The sequence below is a fragment of the Oncorhynchus nerka genome, linkage group LG26, assembly GCF_034236695.1.
Source record: "Oncorhynchus nerka isolate Pitt River linkage group LG26, Oner_Uvic_2.0, whole genome shotgun sequence".
In the NCBI taxonomy this organism is placed as follows: domain Eukaryota; kingdom Metazoa; phylum Chordata; class Actinopteri; order Salmoniformes; family Salmonidae; genus Oncorhynchus; species Oncorhynchus nerka.
In genome coordinates this window covers 30,259,776-30,275,515 of record NC_088421.1, presented here as the reverse complement: position 1 = coordinate 30,275,515, position 15,740 = coordinate 30,259,776, and the positions used below count along the sequence as shown (strand labels likewise).

Below are 15,740 nucleotides of genomic sequence, written 5' to 3'. Positions count from 1 at the left end.
GTCTCATAGACTAGACTCAACACGTTAGATATAAAAAATGGTATAATATGCAGTGGTGGAAAAATACCCACATTTTCATACTTCGGTAAGAGTAAAGATACCTTAAAAGAAAATGACTCAATAAAAAAGTAAAAGTTACCTAGTAAAATACCACTGGAGTAAAAGTCTAAACTTATTTGGTTTTAAATGTACTTAAGTATCAAAAGTATAAGTAATTTAAAATTCCTTATGATAAGCAAACCAGACGACATGATTTTCTAGTTGTTTTAAATCACGGATAGCCAGGGGCACAGTTCAACACTCAGACATAATTTACAAACGAAGCATTTGTGTTTAGTGAGTCTGCCAGATCAGATGCAGTAGAGATGACCAGGGATGTTCTCTTGATAAATGTGTGAATTAGACAATTTTCCTGTCCTGCTAAGCACTCAAAATGTAACGAGTACTTTTGGGTGTCAGGGAAAATGTAAGGAGTAAAAAGTACATTATTTTATTTAGGAATGTAGTGGAGTAAAAGTAAAAGTTGTCAAAAATATAAATAGTAAAGTAAAGTACAGATATACACAAAAACTACTTAAATAGTACTTAAGTACTTTACACCACTGATAATATGTTATGTTGGTATGGTTACATAAGACAGATGGTTACTTGACATCATGGGAAAATCAAAAGAAATCAGCCAAGACCTCAGAAAAAAATGTTTGGTTCCTCCTTTTTCCATATGCCTGAAGGTACCACGTTCCTTGTGGAAGGCTACCCGAAACGTTTGACTCAAGTTAAACAATTGAAAGGAAATGCTACTAAATACTAATTGAGTGTATGTAAACTTCTGACCCACTGGCAATGTGGTAACAGACTAAAAAGGTGGGGCTGAGTGAAGGGTCGCCACTTTGTATCATACAGAGCACGCAAATTCGTATCATATTGTACCTTTCGCAAAGCCGTAATATTTTGTACAGTTTGTAATTCATCAACATATCATGCAAAATGGGAGATGGATATCCACAAATGAATACATATCACACTAAACGTAACATACCTTACTCAATAGAGCATCTCGGATTTACATACAAAATAATAGCAAATGCTCTAAGACCAGGTTGGGGATGTCCTCAGGACATTTACAATGTCCCCTAGTGGTCCCTTGCTGGTCTTTATGGAAAGTTGACTTGCCTCTCCAAAAATAATAATAATTTATTTAACTTGTGTAGAACTTTTCATTTGAGAAAATATTCTCAAAGCGCATATGTAGAGTAAGGAATCATCTCTATTCATTACATTTCTATCTGTATTTTCAGGAAGTTTTTTTGGTGTTTTACATGTCTGTAAGGAAATGGAAGGCGTCAAGAGGGGTTTTGAAGCCAAATGATCCTATCAGCAGTTTATTCTGTCATGGAAGTTCCAGGCACAACCTTTATATATGTTTTAATGATACGGCTGGAAATCTGCACAGTGGGAGGTCGTATTTCATCTCAGTACCTCCAGCTGCATATAGCATTGGTTATTGCTGTGTGTGTGTGTGTGTGTGTGTGTGTGTGTGTGTGTGTGTGTGTGTGTGTGTGTGTGTGTGTGTGTGTGTGTGTGTGTGTGTGTGTGTGAGTGAGTGTATTTGTGCATGCGTGAGTGATTGAGATTGTGAGTTAGTGCGTGTGTGTGCGTGTGTGTGCCTGCATGCGTCTGTGCACGTGTGTGTAGGTGTGTATGAATCTAGCAGGGGTTATCTGTGTGAGGGTGGAAGGGAGTCCTGTAAGTAAATGAAACAAAGTATGATCAAGAGAGTGTGATTTGTAAAGGATTAGCTGGATTGTAAATGTGCAGGTCCGTGTTTGTTTACACATTGTAATTGTTAATGTATATGTGCAATGCGCATGGATAAGGATATGAATGTGTGTGTGCCTGTGTGTGTGTGTGTGGCTGCAAAAGAGCAGCGTTGCACAGTCTCCTGAGTCAGCAGCCAATCCCTTTGGAATGCTAATCACTTAGCGTTTCTCTCCACCTGCACCCCCCTCCTTCTCTCTCTCTCTCTCTCTCTCTCTCTCTCTCTCTCTCTCTCTCTCTCTCTCTCTCTCTCTCTCTCTCTCTCTCTCTCTCTCTTCTCTCTCTCTCTCTCTCTCTCCTCCGCCTCCCCCTCCTCATTCCGTTCTCCGATCCCCCTTTGTCCATAACTAGCCCCCAGACAGATGGAGAGATGTATGATGTTCTGCTCTGTGTTCTATTCGACTGCAGTTGCTATGACGTCAGAGAGGGGCAGACGGCGGTGCTAGAGAGAGGGGGAGAGAAGAGAGGTGAGGAAGGGAAGAGTCAGGCTGACAGGGTTCACAGGGTTTGTTTTGGGATATTTTCCATTCTAATAGAACAAATCAAAATGTATTTGTCACATGCTTCGTAAACAAGAGGTGTGGAGTGAAAAGCTTACCTGTTCCAACAATGCAGAGTTAAAGATATACTGTATATCTTTTTTTTTTTTTTAAATTGAGAAGTAGACACGAGGAATAACAAATAACAATAAGGAGTAAAAAAGAACATGTCTACCTGTACAGAGTCGATGTGCAGGGTACCATGTCAACTTGTGGACGTGAGAGGGCTGTGGGAACACGCACACTGACACTGACCATGGTCGTATTGATTACGGTCATATTGACCATGGTCATAATAGATCCCATTCATTAGGATGAATCAGCAGGTTATTTTCACATGAAATAACAGAGGGGAGAAGAACATCTTAGTGTTCAGTTCTCTCACAGATTCAATTCGCTGCAGTCATGCAGTTATTTTACTGGACAGAAGAGAGCGCCTTTGGATAAATGAGGAAATGTGTGACGAATCTGTGAGTCTGTAGTTGAGAAAGAGAGATTATTAGGTTGTGTGTGTGTGTGTGTGTGTGTGCGTGTGTGTGTGTGTGTGTGTGTGTGTGTGTGTGTGTGTGTGTGTGTGTGTGTGTGTGTGTGTGTAAATATGTGCATGTGTATGTTTGTGTATACAGTTGAAGTCAGAAGTTTACATACACTTAGGTTGGAGTCATTAGAACTCGTTTTTCAACCACTTGTTTTTCAACCACCAGATCGTACTTTTTGGAGAAATGTCCTCTGGTCTGATGAAACCAAATATAACTGTTTGGCCATAATGACCATCATTATGTTTGGAGCAAAAAGGGGGAGGCTTGCAAGCCGAAGAATACCATCCCAACTGTGAAGCACGGGGGTGGCAGCATCATGTTGTGGCAAAATGGCTTAAGGTCAACAAAGTATAGGTATTGGAGTGGCCATCACAACACCCTGACCTCAATCCTATAGAACATTTATGGGCCGAACTGAAAAAGTGTGTGTGAGCAAGGAGGCCTAAAAACCTGACTCAGTTACACCAGCTCTGTCAGGAGGAATGGGTCAGAAATCACCCAACTTGTTGTGGGAAGCTTGTGGAAGGCTACCCAAAATATTTGAACCAAGTTAAACAATTTAAAGGCAATGCTACCAAATACTAATTGAGTGTATGTAAAATTCTGACCCACTGGGAATGTGATGAAAGAAATAAAAGCTGAAATAAATCATTCTCTCTACTATTATTCTGACATTTCACATTCTTAAAATAAAGTGGTGATCCTAACTGGGTATTTTTTACTTGGATTAAATGTCAGGAATTATGAAAAACTGAGTTTGAATGTATTTGGCTCAGTGTATGTAAACCTCCGACTTCAACACTGTTCACTGTGTATCTTTATCTTTGATCTTCACTCCACAGAAACCAGCACAGTACCATTGAAGATTTCCATAGACAGGACATCATAGGCTAATGATTTCACATATCCACTGGACCCCCCACCAAGCCCAGAGACCAGATCCCAGGAGGGACAAATAGTTCGGAGTTGTGTAACATGCATGATGAAGTCTTGCCTGGAGGCCACGTTACATCATTCACATGCAGGCATTGCTAGCTCCAGTCTCCAGGGGCCTTTAATTCTTCTGTTGCCCCACTCTGAAGACCCTCTCCTTTGGTATGAAGGCTGAATGTAAGGGGCTGCTGTAAGATGCTATGGTTCTATGATCCTGCCCAGTGGTTGACTTGGTGTTTGGACAAGGAAGGTACACAAGGCTGGGCAAGTGTCTAGTATAACATCATGTTTATTTCACCATTATTGTAAAAGAGGTAAAACATGTTCAAATAAAGCAGTGTTACTGTGTTTTAAATGGTGATGGCTTTTGATGCGGGTTGATCTCTGGGGGTGTGGGGGGGGGGTATCTATTTTACTTTAACAGGCTCATGTAAGTCAAACCCCTCTCTTTCTCTCTTTTTTGCTCTCTTTCTCTCTCTCAGTTCTACTGGTGTGTAGAGACACTATCTGTCATAGAGATAGATGGAGGAGAGAGAGAGAGAGAGAGAGAGAGTGGGATAAAGGAGAGCGAGGGAGAGACCGGGATGGAGGGGAGCAGGACAGAAGGGAAGGAGCGTAAGAGAGGGTAGGGGGGGCACATGCAGGAGAGGGAGTGCAAGGAGTGACAGACAGGCACAAAATAAAAAGGGAGAGCTAAAATGATTGACAGAACGAGACGAGAGAAGGAAAGGGAGAAGGTGTGGAGTGATATACAACTGCAGAGATTTACAGAGAGAAAGAGAGTAATGTTCAGGACAGAGACAGATAGGCAGGCGGAGAATGATGTAGAGGGAGAGAGGAACCAAAAGAGAGAGAGTGAGACAGCGAGAGAGGTAAAGAGAGACCAACAGATAGACAGAGACACTCTCCAGTCCGGTTGCCACATCAGGTCACTATGGTAACAGCTGTAGCAACCGATCCATCATATGTCTCTATAATTCATGTTTATCATGCCATGTGCTGGGACTGTACTGTATTGCTGTTATCATAGTAATGTGGATATTGAGGTGAGAAGCAGTTCAGTGCTTCGGCCTTATTGCTTCAACCCCCAGACCCTTAGTTCTGTCAACACCACAGAGTGTTTCTTCAATCAATCTTGGTAACTGCGGTTCTATAGCCTGTGTATTTGTTTCTGCCAAACAGAATCTTGCCAAACAGTCTGGAATAATTCAATGCAGCAGTATGACTTTGTGCAGAAACAGTAGGGTTTCTAAGCTAAAAATGGGATACTCAATTAAATCAAAACGTAATTCTTCTTGCCCAGCATGAATATATTTTTGAATTCATATTTTCATAAAAAGGGCTGACTGGTTAAAGCAAAAGGCAACTTAACGCCACAATAAATCAAAATATCTTTTGTTTTGTTGTAATATTTTTTCTCCAGACTTTGCTTAAGTTGGGTCCTGGGTTAGCGGCTGGGTCAGGCTGTGTTACCAACCTCTGAACCACCCCATTACCAAGTGATTATCATAGCCTTCAGGGAGATTTACAGCTCAGTGCCTCCATTCCTTACATTATGTGTCTGTGGAGAACATAAATCATGGATGTGTGTGATGTAATTCTCTCTCCCCTCAAACCCTTTTCTCTGTGTCTCGTGTGTGTGTGTGTCCGTTCGTGTATGCATGTGTCTGTGCACTCGCATTCATTCGTGTGTGTGTGTGCTTCTATCTTTTCACGTGTGTGTATGTCATACAAGTGTGTTATCCAGTCTGCAGAACAACCACAAAATATGACCAGAATAACTTGATCCATCATCTGCCTGTAGAATATAGCATTATCTGTTCAATTAGTTCAGTTTTGAGGGTTTTCGTCACTGTTTTGAGGGTTTTTGTCCCCTAAGGGGGGGACAAATGACTCAAGAGTTGACTTCTGGGTTAACAGAGATTAGGCCTGGCTGGGACACACAATGAAACTGTAGACTAAACCACTCCTTTAGCCCTCCCAGATACATCATTGTGCATGGTGGCCCAAATGGCACCCTATTCCCTGTTTAGTGCACTACCAGGGCCCATTTGGGACAAATCCCATGCCACTATGAAGCTGGATGTTCACCCACTATAGAGCTATAGCTAGCTATGTACCACGGCGACAGGGCAACAGTTCAGGCCCCGGTTCTGGTCTGACAGAACAGCCGGCAACGTCACTCTGACATCTCCTTTGATACGGACGGCTAATTAGATCTTCTGTAATAGAGAATAGTGCTGGAGGCTGGAGGCAGTTACATCTGTCCCAGGAACTGGAGGAGTGGATACAGGGCCACAGGGCTGGCAGAGAAGGGCTATGGCACCATGCACACAGGAAAGCAAACACACACACACACACATTCTTATTCTGGCTCCTACTACTCTTCAACGTTTTAAGCTAAACTTCAACTTAACCTCATCTAGACAAGGCAAAGTCAATCATGTATTCACTTAAAATACATTGTTTATTGTCCAATGCTTGTCATGTTTGCTGTCATGTTTGCAAAATGAAATGCCATATTGAATGTTCAAGCCACTGGGGCAGGTGTTTTGGCTTGGGCCACGCTTCGTAGACAGCGGATGCATCCTCCACCTTCAATCAATCAAATATATTTATAAAAGCATTTTTACATCAGCAGATGTCACAAAGTGCTAAACAGAAACCCAGCCTAAAACTCCAAACAGCAAGCAATGCAGATGTGGAAGCACGGTGGCTAGGAAAAACTCTAGAAAGGCAGGAACCTAGGAAGAATCCTAAATATGAACCAGGCTCTGCGGAGTGGCCAGTCCTCTTCTGGCTGTGCCAGGTGAAGATTATAAGAGCACATTGCCGTTTAAGTCCAGATTGTTCTTCAAACGTTCATAGTTGACCAGCAAGGTCAAATAATAATCCCAGGGGTTGTAGAGGGTGCAACAGGCCATTACCTCAGGAGTAAATGTCAGTTGGCTTTTTATAACCAAGCATTCAGAGGTCAAGACAGAGGGTGCGGTAGAGAGAGAGAGAGAGAGAGAGACGAAAACAGCAGGTCTAGGACAAAGTAACACGCCAGGTGAACAGGTCAAGTTCCCTAGCCACAGGCAGAACAGTTGAAACTGGAGCAGCAGCATGACCAAGTGGACTGGGGGAAGCCAGGAGTCATGAGGCCAGGTAGTCCTGAGGCATGATCCTAAGGCTCAGTTCCTCCGGGAGGGGAGGGAGGGAGCACCCGGCCTCACCCTGCTAGAATCTGAAGTCAAATGTCTAACATTTGCTGATGATCTGGTGCTTCTGTCACCAACCATGGAGGGCCTTCAGCAGCACCTAGATCTTCTGCACAGATTCTGCCAGATCTGGGCCCCTGGAGTAAATCTCAGTTAGACAAAAATAATGGTGTTCCAAAAAAGGTCCAGTCGCCAAAATTGAGACTGCATGCAGAATTCTGCAACAAATTTCACCCGTTAAATTCTACAACAACCTAAAAGGAAGCGATTCCCAAACCTTCCATAACAAAGGCATTTACATTTACATTTAAGTCATTTAGCAGACGCTCTTATCCAGAGCGACTTACAAATTGGTGCATTCACCTTATGACATCCAGTGGAACAGCCACTTTACAATAGTGCATCTAAATCTTTTAAGGGGGGTGAGAAGGATTACTTTATCCTATCCTAGGTATTCCTTAAAGAGGTGGGGTTTCAGGTGTCTCCGGAAGGTGGTGATTGAGTCCGCTGTCCTGGCGTCGTGAGGGAGTTTGTTCCACCATTGGGGGGCCAGAGCAGCGAACAGTTTTGACTGGGCTGAGCGGGAACTGTACTTCCTCAGTGGTAGGGAGGCGAGCAGGCCAGAGGTGGATGAACGCAGTGCCCTTGTTTGGGTGTAGGGCCTGATCAGAGCCTGGAGGTACTGAGGTGCCGTTCCCCTCACAGCTCCGTAGGCAAGCACCATGGTCTTGTAGCGGATGCGAGCTTCAACTGGAAGCCAGTGGAGAGAGCGGAGGAGCGGGGTGACGTGAGAGAACTTGGGAAGGTTGAACACCAGACGGGCTGCGGCGTTCTGGATGAGTTGTAGGGGTTTAATGGCACAGGCAGGGAGCCCAGCCAACAGCGAGTTGCAGTAATCCAGACGGGAGATGACAAGTGCCTGGATTAGGACCTGCGCCGCTTCCTGTGTGAGGCAGGGTCGTACTCTGCGGATGTTGTAGAGCATGAACCTACAGGAACGGGCCACCGCCTTGATGTTAGTTGAGAACGACAGGGTGTTGTCCAGGATCACCTACAGAGAGATGAACCTGGAGAAGAGTCCCCTAAGCAAGCTGGCCCTGGGGCTCTGTTCACAAACACAAACAGACCCCACAGAGCCCCAGAACAGCAACACAATTAGACCCAACCAAATCATGAGAAAACAAAAAGATAATTACTTGACACATTGGAAAGAATTAACAAAAAAACAGAGCAAACTAGAATGCTATTTGGCCCTAAACAGAGAGTACACAGCGGCAGAATACCTGACCACTGTGACTGACCCAAACTTAAGGAAAACTTTGACTATTTAGAGACTCAGTGAGCATAGCCTTGCTGTTGAGAAAGGCTGCCGTAGGCAGACATGGCTCTCGAGAGAAGACTTTTACTGTGGCACACTGCCCACAAAATGAGGTGGAAACTGAGCAGCACTTCCTAACCTCCTGCCAAATGTCTGACCATAATATAGACACATACTTCCCTCATATTACACAGATCCACAAAAAAATTGAAATCAAACCCAATTTTGATGAACTCCCATATCTACTGGGTGAAATACCACAGTGTGTCATCACGGTACCAAGATGTGTGACCTGTTGCCAGAGGAAAAGGGCATCCAGTGAAGAACAAACACCATTGTAAATACAACCCATATTTATGTTTATTTATTTTCCCTTTTGTACTTTAACTATTTGTACATCGTTACAACACTGTATATAGACATAATGTGACATTTGAAATGTCTCTATTCTTTTGTAACTTCTGTGAGTGTAATGTTTACTGTACATTTTTATTGTTTATTTCTCTTTTCTTTATTATCAACTTCACTTGCTTTGGCAATGTTAACATATGTTTCCCATGTCAATAAAGCCCTGGGATTGAATTGAATTAGAGTGATAATACTTAAATTCACACAGGACACCAGATAAGACAGGAGAATTACAACAGATATAACAGAATGATCCTAGCCCCCCGGCAGATAGACTATTGCAGGACATATACTGGAGACTGAGACAGGGGTGAGTCAGGGGACACTGTCAACCCATCTGACGATACTCCCGGACAGGGCCAAGCAGGATATAACCCCACCCACTTTGCCAAAGCACAGCCCCACACCACTAGAGGGATATCAACAGACAGGAAGATCACTTCAATGACTCAACCCACTCAAGTGACGCACCACTCCTAGGGATGGCATGTAAGAGCACTAGTAAGCCAGTGACTCAGCCCCTGTAATAGGGTCAGAGGCAGAGACTCCCAGTGGAGAGAGGGGAGCCTGCCAGGCAGAGACAGCAAGGGCAGTTCATCGCTCCGGTGCCTTTCCGTTCACCTTCGCACCCCTGGGCCAGACTCCACTCAATCATAGCACCTAATGAAGAGATGAGTCTTCAGTAAAGACTTAAAGGGTCGAGACTGAGTCTACGTCTCTCACATGGATAAGCAGACCATTCCATAAAATGGAGCTCTATAGGAGAAAGCCCTGCCTCCAGCTGTTTGCTTAGAGATCCTAGGGACAATAAGGAGGCCTGCGTCTTGTGACCGTACGTGTAGGTATGTATGGCAGGACCAAATCGGAGAGATAGGTAGGAGCAAGCCCATGTAATGCTTTGTAGGTTAGCAGTAAAACCTTGAAATCCGTTCTGAACAGGAAGCCAATGTAGAGAGGCTAGCACTGGAGTAAAATTATAAATTGTTCTAGTCAGGATTCTAGCAGCCGTGTTTAGCACTAACTTAAGTTTATCTAGTGCTTTATCTGGGTAGCCTGAGAATAGAGCATTGCAGTAGTCTAATCTAGAAGTGACAAAAGCATGGATTAGCTTTTCTGTATAATTTTGTTACAAAAAGTTTATGATTTTTTGAAATGTTACGAAGATATTCTTGATATGTTCATCAAAAGAGAGATCAGGGTCCAGATTTTTAGGGGTGCGACTGCATCTAAGGTATTACGGAATTTTCAATTAAAATCCTCAGATTGGTGGTGAACCGATTTTTGTACTCCGATGTCCTTGGGTAGGTGGAGGGAGTCTGGAAGGGCATCTAGGAATCTTTGGGTTGTCCCAGAATTTGATCATTTATAGCACGGTTTTGATGATCCTTGTTTGGGGTCTGAGCTGATTATTTGTTGTTATTGAAAATATAATAAAATCGTGGTCCGATTGTCAGGGATTATGATGAAGAACATTTCATCCACAATAATTACTCCACGGTACAAAACTAGATCCAGGGTATGACTGTGGCAATGAGTACATCCGGAGAAATGTTGGACGAAACCAACCGAGTCGACTATGGCTCCGAAAGCCTTTTGTAGTGGGTCTGTGGACTTTTCCATGTGAATATTTAATGTCACCAAAAATGTTAATGTTATCTGCCATGACTACAAGGTCAGATAGAAATTATGGGAACTCCGTGAGGAATGGTAGCTCTTCAAAGTGATTGAATAGACTGCATAGATTTCATGACTAGAAGCTCAAAATAAAAATGTATTTAATATTTTGTCAATTGAAATTTGCTGTCATAAATGTAAGCCTCACCACTACCTTTGCGGGATGCCCAGGGGATATGGTCACTAGTGTAACCAGGAGAATCCTCATTTAACACAGTTCATTCATCAGGCTTGAGCCATGTTTCTGTCAAGCTAATCACATCAACATTATGATCAGTGATTAGTTAATTGACTATGACTGCCTTGGACGTGAGGGATCTAACATTAAGTAACCCTATTTTGAGATGTGAGATATCACAATCTCTTTCAATAATGACAGGAATTGAGGAGGTGTTTATTCCAGTAAGATTGCTAAAGCAAACACCACAATGTTTTGTTTTGCTCAACATAGATCGAGGCTGAGCTGACTATCCCCATTGAGACCGTGTCTGTGCCTCAGTCTAGGTTGGCGTGCAGGGTCTGTGGGGACTCCAGCATGTGGAGCAGCTCAAAGTTTTCCAGCTCCACAAGCATGCATGTGATTTCTGGAGCCAGATTGGGGGGGGGTGGATCAGGAGGTAAAGTGTCTGACTTGGAGGGAGGGAGAATAAAATAAACCATCAGAAAGGACCATGGAATGGATGGTCACAAGTTCTTGAATGAGGAAGTGAATTGAAAAGAGAGATGGATGCCAGACTCACACAGACTTTATTTTGGGTTCTCAAGGGATAAGGTTGACAGCATGGAAGCAGTCAGAGGCTCCTGGACATGGACAGCAGGCTTTTGCATGTGGACCTGAAGCATGGCATTCATTTCCTACTGAGAGGTTTTCTGAGGCATGCTCACTATGGCTGCCTGGGAAGATGGGGAGAATATATTTATGATCAGAGATTTGATGATGACAATAGCCAGTATTCTTCCAACTAAAGACATTCAAGCTAAATGCTATGGGAGTGGTATCAACATTGACTCCATCATTTACATATATGCTGCATCATCAGATATACTCCCTCATCTCATGGTGCATGGATGCATAATGGCGGATGCAGGCTGGTTGTGGTTGATGATGGTTGGGTTTGGGACGGCCATGACGCTAGCCATCCTCTGCAGGCAGTGGTTCTTCAGATACGCCTGATGTAGGGTCTTGTGCTGGGTCTGGAGCCACAGATAGCGGCTTGTTGGTCACTCTGCGACTCTTCATCTCCGTCAAAGCCTTGGTGGCGTAACAAATCCAAAGCCTTTGCTTCAACCGTGCTCCATCATCACCTTGGTGCTTGTGATTGTTCTGAACCGTGCTCCATCATCACCTTGGTGCTTGTGATTGTTCTGAACCGTGCGCCATCATCACCTTGGTGCTTGTGATTGTTCTGAACCGTGCTCCATCATCACCTTGGTGCTTGTGATTGTTCTGAACCGTGCTCCATCATCACCTTGGTGCTTGTGATTGTTCTGAACCGTGCTCCATCATCACCTTGGTGCTTGTGATTGTTCTGAACCGTGCTCCATCATCACCTTGGTGCTTGTGATTGTTCCGAACCGTGCTCCATCATCACCTTGGTGCTTGTGATTGTTCTGAACCGTGCTCCATCATCACCTTGGTGCTTGTGATTGTTCCGAACCGTGCTCCATCATCACCTTGGTGCTTATGATTGTTCTGAACCGTGCTCCATCATCACCTTGGTGCTTGTGATTGTTCTGAACCGTGCTCCATCATCACCTTGGTGCTTGTGATTGTTCTGAACCGTGCTCCATCATCACCTTGGTGCTTGTGATTGTTCTGAACCGTGCTCCATCATCACCTTGGTGCTTGTGATTGTTCTGAACCGTGCTCCATCATCACCTTGGTGCTTGTGATTGTTCTGAACCGTGCTCCATCATCACCTTGGTGCTTGTGATTGTTCTGAACCGTGCTCCATCATCACCTTGGTGCTTGTGATTGTTCTGAACCGTGCTCCATCATCACCTTGGTGCTTGTGATTGTTCTGAACCGTGCTCCATCATCACCTTGGTGCTTGTGATTGTTCCGAAACGTGCTCCATCATCACCTTGGTGCTTGTGATTGTTCCGAACCGTGCTCCATCATCACCTTGGTGCTTGTGATTGTTCTGAACCGTTCTCCATCATCACCTTGGTGCTTGTGATTGTTCCGAACCGTGCTCCATCATCACCTTGGTGCTTGTGATTGTTCTGAACCGTGCTCCATCATCACCTTGGTGCTTGTGATTGTTCCGAACCATGCTCCATCATCACCTTGGTGCTTGTGATTGTTCTGAACCGTGCTCCATCATCACCTTGGTGCTTGTGATTGTTCCGAAGTGGCAAAACTCTTTCTGGAGATGATGACCGTCCCAGCTATCATCCATATTATTCATGTACAGATTGACTCCGTTAATGCGGCCTTCTTCCTCAGCTGAATCCTGTATTTTAGCAACGTCTGGCACTTGCATTTCCAGCCAGGTCACCGGTGATACAAGGATTAGATGTCCATCCATATCTGAGGATGTCGGGAGATGATGTAGAAACTGGCCACTTTTTGGATTTTTGTTTTACGCCTATCTCAAACCTTAACACTTACCTTAACCATTCACAGTTAATGCCTATCCTTAAAAATTCAGAGTTAATGCCTAAACTTAAACATTCAGAGTTAATGCCTAAACTTAAAAATTCAGAGTTAATGCCTAAACTTAAACATTCAGAGTTAATGCCTAAACTTAAACATTCAGAGTTAATGCCTAAACTTAAACATTCAGAGTTAATGCCTAAACTTAAACATTCAGAGTTAATGCCTAAACTTAAACATTCAGAGTTAATGCCTAAACTTAAACATTCAGAGTTAATGCCTAAACTTAAACATTCAGAGTTAATGCCTAAAATTAAACATTCAGAGTTAATGCCTAAACTTAAACATTCAGAGTTAATGCCTAAACTTAAAAATTCAGAGTTAATGCCTAAACTTAACCTTAAACACGTCTAAATGTTAAGTTTGGAACAACTTCTAAATCTGACGTTTGAGAATCATGGATAAACGTCTAATTGTGACATGAGATTGTGAGAGCTTGTTGCCCATTTCTTCTGGCCGTGGCCCACATAGATCCACCTCCTGTTCACCTGCTTCTCATTTATCTGATCCACAGCCTGACAAAATCAGATGCACTCCAATGACACACTGGTCTCCCAGACACTGAGCTCCGTAACACATCTAGACAGTGACAATAATGGATGACATCTCTCACCTTCTGTGCATCCTCCTCCCTTTTGAAACTGAGGAAGCCGAATCCTCTAGATTTCATGCTGTGATCAACCATGACACTCCCTGGAGCTGAAAAGGACAGAATCGTCCTCAACTCAATAAAAAGGTCAACTAAACAGACACGAAACAACAAGAGAATATACAACAGTAGGCTACACAAGACACATCTGCCAAACACTCATCATGTCAACCATATCTCACAGTTTGTCATCGTCCATGTTGATGCCAACGTTCTTGATGTACCTGTACAAATAGGTGAACTCCTTGGCCCTGGATCCAAATTCAGCCTCTCTCTGTTTACATGATTTAAATGGTTCAATGCTCACTATTTCATCAGCCAACATCTTACCATTCAATCTCTTGGCTCATTCAACAGCGTCCTGGGTTGTGCAATCTACATAACCGTACCCTCGGGTATGCCCTTAGTATCACAAACAACCTTAGAGGACAGAATATAAAATGTGTCCCCTAATGCTTGGCTTATCCATATTCTTGACGATAATATTCACATCGATGCTCTTCTTCAGAGAAGGATCTTGTTGATTCCACATGAGTCACATTCCATTTCATACTGTCCAAGGCAGACTCAACATCCTTTTGGTAAAAGTTTATATATCTACAGTATATCCCAAGGATCGTTGGGTCTTCCTATCTTCGTAGACCTTAATTGAATGGATTGTCCCTTTTGGACTGAATTTATGGAATAAAGTATGTTCATTCGTAAGAATATGTAAATGACCTACATATAAGGAGACCAAAGGTACCCTCATGTCCATGACGACCATACAAGGGTTAACAAATTTGACAGTCTAATATCTTCTCAGTAGAACAGTTTGATAGATACCTTGCATGCAAGACAAATGAGTGTTCCAGCACATGAGATGTCAACAAGTATGATTCTGGAACCCCTATGTCACAGGCACTTTGTGATGTCATAAAGAGTGTGTCAAGAATGTCATCTATCAAAACAACATTTTACATTTGTTTCTCCTTCCACTTTATTAGTGTGCTTCCATCAGCAAGGTAACTAACAAAAGTACTAACATATAGCTTTCTGATACCATTTCTATACTTTTAAAACTGCACCGGTTTTTGTTCTCCCAAGAACATCCCATCCTCTCCAATGTTATTTCTTCAACATTCTAAAAATCCATAGTTAAGTCAGCTACGCCATTACACATTCTAGCTACTGTAAATCTTTCAATCACATCCATATACGCAATAGAATAGGATAGAAGAGAAATTAATAGAATATATTAAAATATAATTTAATTTTACAGAATCACATAGAATAACTAGATTTTTCCCTTGAGGGAACTTCTCTCAAATCAAAATCAAATCAAATGTATTTATATAGCCCTTTGTACATCAGCTGATATCTCAGTGCTGTACAGAAACCCAGCCTAAAACCCCAAACAGCAAGCAATGCAGGTGTTGAAGCATGTTGAAAAACTCCCTAGAAAGGCCAAAACCTAGGAAGAAACCTAGAGAGGAACCAGGCTATGAGGGGTGGCCAGTCCTCTTCTGGCTGTGCCGGGTGGAGATTATAACAGAACATGGCCAAGATGTTCAAATGTTCATAAATGACCAGCAGGGTCAAATAATAGGTCTGGGACAGGTAGCACGTCCGGTGAACAGGTCAAGATTCCATAGCCGCAGGCAGAACAGTTGAAACTGGAGCAGCAGCACGGCCAGGTGGACTGGGGACAGCAAGGAGTCATCATGCCAGGTAGTGTCACACCCTGACCATAGTTTGCTTTGTATGTTTCTATGTTTTGTTTGGTCAGGGTGTGATCTGAGTGGGCATTTAATGTTGTGTGTCTAGTTTGTCTGTTTCTGTGTTTGGCCTGATATGGTTCTCAATCAGAGGCAGGTGTTAGTCATTGTCTCTGATTGGGAACCATATTTAGGTAGCCTGTTTGGTGTTGGGTTTTGTGTGTGATTGTCTCCTGTGTCAGTGTTTGTACCACACAGGACTGGTTTCGGGTTTTCACATTTATTGTTTTGTAGTTTGTTCAT

The 15,740-nt window shown here is 43.1% G+C and overlaps 1 pseudogene; it reads right to left on the bottom strand.

The window, feature by feature from the left end:
• Nucleotides 1-11,482: 11,482 nt before the first annotated feature.
• LOC115119694 (polyadenylate-binding protein 1-like) lies at nt 11,483-14,272 on the bottom strand (annotated as a pseudogene).
• Between the last annotated feature and the right edge of the window lie 1,468 nt (nt 14,273-15,740).